The following is a 6,000-nucleotide window of genomic DNA, read 5'->3' as shown; positions in this document are numbered from 1 at the left end:
TCGTTTTTGACGAACTTATTAAACTTCGATCGGTTTAATGGTTTCGTGAATACATCGGCTACGTTTTCTTCGGTCTTCACATGCCCGAGTTGAAATGTTCCTCCTTCTATCTGTTGATTTAGATAGGATGCCAATTTAATTAGATGGTTGGAGTTGTTAAGCGCGACTCCACTAGCGTAAAAACGGCCGTAAAACCCCTCTCCGTAAAAGCGTTTAATCACGTGACCTATTTGCGTTTGCGCTCGGATTGCGGTGGAAGTCCGGCTAGCGAAGTTTTTACGGCGAAGGTGCTGTCGAAGTTAGGCCTGTACAATTGTATACGTGATATATCGATATAAAGACAATGATTATATTCTACGAGTTTTTTCTGTACTATAATTACAAATGTAGTAAAAATAATATCTTTACTTTCATATATTAACTTTTATTATCGTATTATTAAGATAATATACAGCACTTATAAGCTTAGCTTTTTTATAATATACTCCTCTAAATGAAGGATTTTCCTTTGGCCGTCCATATCGCGTGTTTTAGGCATCCATTATTATAATCGGGATACCTCTTGTCGTAGATACATGAATACTTTCGGATGTTTTCGACAAATCTTTCCAGATCTATTCTAGAATAGCCACGAAAGAACATACACAAAAGCTCGTTTTCCGCCATTTTCGCACCGTTTCACAATGACCTAGATTTCACTGGCTTCTGATTGGTGGATGGTACCGTTTTACGGCTGTATTTGCTGTGAAAGTTGAACACTGCTCAACTCGCTTTTACGTTGGTTTTACGACCTGCTCAGGCGTAAAATATCTTGGTCACGTGATTAAAAGCTTTAACGGCCGTTTTTACGCTAGTGGGGTCGCGGCCTTACTTGTGTGGCCGGAGTTTGCTATGGAGATCGCGGCTTGATTATCACAAAGCAGTTGGATTGTTTCGAGTTCTCCAAATAGCTCTTCGAGGATAAATTTTATCCAGTTCCCTTTTTTGGAGCAGCTTCCTACGGCGTATAGTTCAGCGTCTCAGGTCGAAATAGAAGTGATGGGTTGCTGCTTCGAGGTCCAACGTAATATGTTCTTCCCTATCAAGTATACGTGTTCTATTATACTCTTTTCCGGGGAGATTCTCCAGCTGGCGTCAGTGTGGCTCCTGACATCTAGTCTGTCTGGTGTGTAGCGCAGTCCTGTTGATTTCGTTCCCTTCAGGTATCTAAGGCTACCTGCGTGGCAGCGTCCCGCGACCGCGGGCGGAAAGAATCTTTGTACGTGCTTCCAGCTCGCGAGCGACTTCTGTCCAGAGTGGACGCGTGTTGTTTACAAGATGGCGGCGAGAAGACTTCGTTGAATGCTACTATGGAAAATACGACAAGCATTAAAACGGAAAATTTGAAAAGGTAAATGTTATCACTAACTAGATACACAACAAATATAAAGGATCTTCATAAGTTAAAAAAACTAGTTTTTAAAACGTTACGTTTATACAAAATTATAAATTATTAAATTACGTAAAAGATTATTAATTAAAGTACAAACAACATATATATACAATTTATTTGTCATTCTGTTTTCATTCATTTACAAAATCAGCTATTTTCTTCTTTGGAAGCGCGAGCGATGAAAGCGGCGATCAAACTTGCTTGGTAGCTGCTTCCTGGACGCGCGTGTAGAAACGTTATCTGGTGGTCGCTGCACGCTAAAACGCGGTTACACCGGACACGCACATATACTTGAATCGGTTTGTCCGCTCCATTTGGAAGCGCGTTTACGCCTGCGGTCGCTGGACACTGCCACGTAGGACGTAGCCTAAGTATGTCTTTTAATGCGGTCAGGTGAATAAATAGTTCTTGGGAATTTAGTGTGTTTGGAGAGTAGGATTACTGCGCATTCTATATCGGGTCTTATGAGCGTTGCCAGGAACATCAATGAGCCTAGCATATCCTGATACAATTTCTGATCGCATTGTTTTGAGTCGTTATATTTCTTTACGTTAACGTCGGATCAAGTGGGGTTCTTCTCGGCTTGCAGTCTTGTATTGTGTATTTCTCTAGGATGTACTGTACAAATATAGGCATGTGTTTGCGCAAATGACTACGACCTGGGATACTGTACAGTGGTAGAACATGAGATAAGCACCGAAGATGCCTCACCTGTATATCAACCACCTTATAGGATACCTTATGCTCAAAGGGAACAGATGAATAAAATCATTGATGGACTATTAGAACAGGGTATAATAGAACATTCGAAATCTCCCTGGTCGGCCCCTGCTTTGTTAGTGAGGAAAAAGGATCTAACATGGCGTCTCGTGGTGAATTATAGGAGGCTGAATAAGGTGACAAGGGCTGATCCTTACCTTTTACCTTTGGTGTAGGAAGCGAGATACTTCTCAATAATGGATATCTTATCAGGATTCTGGCAATTGGGGTTGTGCAATAAGGAGAAGTCAGCTTTCTCAACCCCTGATGGTCATTACCAGTAGAACCGCATGGCAATGGGCCTTTGCGGGCCCCAGCGTCTTGGCAAAGGGCCGCGGATTTTATCTTACACGGCTTAAAGGGGAAAACCTGCCTAGTTTATATGGACTACATACTAACTTTTAGCTCAGACTTTCAAACACATCTAGTTCATTTAGAACAAATCTATCAGAGACTGGCTACTGCGGGTCTAAAATTAAAACCCAGGAAGTGTCATTTCCTCCAACGACAGATAAAATTCTTGGGACATGATGTCTCGGCTGAAGGAATATGACCCAATCCAGATAAAATGTGTTCTGAACTTCCTTGACCTACAAATGAGCACGACGTCAAATCTTTTCTTGGATTAACGGGCTACTACCGAAGGCACATTGAATCTTATGCGAGGATAGCAAAACCTCTAACTGATTTGTTGAAAAAGGATAAATTCCAATGGGGAGAAGAACACGAACGCAGTTTTGAGAGACTTAAAGAAATAATCACCTCAGCTCCTCTTTTGAAATTTCCAGACTTCTCCAAATCCTTTATTTTATCAACGGATGCATCAAACGAAGCAATTGGAGCGGTACTCTCTCAGGAGGAAATGGACAGAGAAAAACCTATCGCATATGCTAGCAGAATATTAAGAAAAACAGAGAACTATAGTACTACGGAGTAGGAGTGCTTGATGGTAGTTTGGGCCACCAAATACTTCAGACCGTTCCTGTATGGGAGTAAAGTCACTATAATAACAGATCACCGACCAACAAACTCTCGAGTTGCCCGATGGGTCATTTTCCTACAAGAATTTGATTTTGATATCAAACATCGAGCCTGAAGTTGTCATAAAAATGCAGATGCATTAAGTAGAATTCCTATTCGACAAATTTCTACTGCCAACAACTTTGACCCAATCTATTCAAAGTCACAAATTGGTGAATTTCAAAGAAGAGAAAAGAAATGGAATACAGTTATCCGTCACCTAGAAAGCGATACACCTCCAGATAAGACAACATTATTTCCTAGATGAAGAGGGAGTGTTGTATCATCAACAATCTACCCCTCAAGGGGAACTCCTAGAACAACTAGTCATTCTGTCCATCATTATTCCCTACATCTTACGAATTCATCATGATACACCTATTGGAGGTCACATTTGGGGTCACAGAAAAGGCAACAAAAACTTCAATCGCTGTTCTACTGGCCCACGATGAAGCACGATATAAAAATCTATTGTCAGAGCTGTCAACGCTGTGCTTTAATGAAAAGAAAGAACAACCGACAAGAAGCGGAGTTGCAATTATTTCCTCCTAACACGATTGTTTGAACGTACTGCTATGGATATAGTAAGACCCTTACCTGTCACGTCAAATGGTAACAAATATATACTTGTTTTCATCGATCATTTCAGCCGTTATGCCGAGGCCATACCTTTACCAGATATTCAGAGCAAGGCTATTGCGAAGGCATTTGTGACACATATTGTCCTGCGACACTTCACACCTGTTCAATTACTTACTGACCGCGCACCGAATCTGATATCTAAAATGTTTAAGGAAGTGTGCGTATTATTACAAATAAAACGGCTTCTTACTACCGCATATCATCCTGCATGTAATGGAATAGTGGAGAGATTTAACAATACTCTTATCGATATCATTGCACATTATCTAGCTAAGGACCAACGAGATTGGGGCGAATGGTTTCCTTATGCAATCATATTGGTTATCCTTATGCAATCGTATTGGTTACCTATAATACAATCATACATGCTTCTACAGACAACAGCCCTTTCTTCCTATTATATGGAAGAGATCAAAGCTTTCCTTTTTATCTAATAACTAGCCCCACGAGAACTAAATATGATGTTGAAGACAATTATGCATTGGAACTTAGGTACCGAATGACGAAAGCTCATCAGGTAGCACAAAAACATGCAGAAAAAGCTGCCCGAGAAAGACAGACACGGCATCGTCAAACTCATAAAATACCTACGTATCATATCGACGATTGAGTATTTCTAAATGAAGTAACTGTACCTCAGGGACTTAAACGAAAGTTGGACCATGGTGGTCAAGGCCATTTCGAATCGTTACTGAACCAAGTCCTGTTACCTTCATCATTGAAAATCTAACTACCAAGAAAAGACTTCAAGTGTTTGCTAATCGCCTCAAGCACGCTATTTCCCAGCAAGAGTTTGAGCAGAATTCCACACATCAAGCTACCACTACCACATTTATTAATCAACCTCTTTCAAAGGAATGTTTCTATTTAGACCCATGGCACGAATTTATCTTCTCCGAGATGTCACGACATCAATCTGAACCCATATCTGAATTGGAATCCGAATCTGAAGGAGAAAAGGAACCTGAATTAGAGCACTCTTCAGCAGGGTTACAATAGCTATAAGTTTAAACTATAAATAACAAATGAATAAAATCAATAAATTTATACACTAAAATACTAAAATTAATGTATAGATTATAAAAAGCTTACGAAAAACAAGTATCCAGCTCCTGACAGTAATGGGCTTTTTGATGGTTTTTTTAAATAAAAAGGGCCATTATCCTAATATAATAATTAGAAATAAATTTTAAGAACTAAAAGCAAATGTAAAATTCGTAAAATACGGTTAAAAGGGGATGTTTTACCTTTACAATGTTCTGCTATGACTTACAATGCATTCGCGTGTTGAATGCACCATTGTATTTACAGTACTTGCAGTTGTTATTAAGAATGGCTGCCCATGATTGGTTAATAATTCTGCCTAAATTATTGTTTATTCTATTTTTTCCCCGTTTAATATTTATATGCTCATATAATTGCCTCTTAAAATTATTTGGTTCTTTTTCCTTTATTTTAATTGTATCTAATTTTATTTGGAAACCGTATTTATTAACATGTTCAGCTACGGCAGAATTTGCATAATTTCCTTTTATGGCGCGTATGTGCTTCTTTATTCTTATTCCGAATTTATGTTTGGTCTCTCCTATATATGTTTTACTAGGGCTACAGCTGTAATTAAAGGAATAAACGACCTCTTTTTCATTCATTAAATCTAGTTTTTTGTCTGACTTATAATATAGATTTCTTTTAAATAAATTATTTCTATCAGGAACTAAATTTACTATATCTTTTAGGGTATTTTTGACTCTTTCAAATATTTTTGGAATACAAGGAAGATTTACGCATTTTATATCTTTATTAAACTTTCTATTATTATTAGTTTGATTATCTACCCAGTTTTTCCATTTATCTAAAATTTTCTTAGGATAATTGTTAAGTAAAAACATTTTATCTATTTGTTCAATTTCTAGACTGTGATCTTGTAAGTTAGTTGTTCCGTTTTTGATTTTTTCAACATACATTTTAAATATATTAAATTTCATTCGATTGAGGGAAGTTGGACCTATAGTTTAAAACTTTCGGTATCTGCATGAGTTTTATAAATTTTTTGTATTCTAAAGTATTTTTTTTTTTTGTTATTTATAGTTTAAACTTATAGCCATTGTAACCCTGCTGAAGAGGGGCGTGATAGCCCGAAACACTGT

The sequence above is a fragment of the Centruroides vittatus genome, unplaced genomic scaffold, assembly GCF_030686945.1.
Source record: "Centruroides vittatus isolate TY-2023 unplaced genomic scaffold, ASM3068694v2 contig_290, whole genome shotgun sequence".
Lineage (NCBI taxonomy): Eukaryota > Metazoa > Arthropoda > Arachnida > Scorpiones > Buthidae > Centruroides > Centruroides vittatus.
This window is presented reverse-complemented; position numbering follows the sequence as displayed.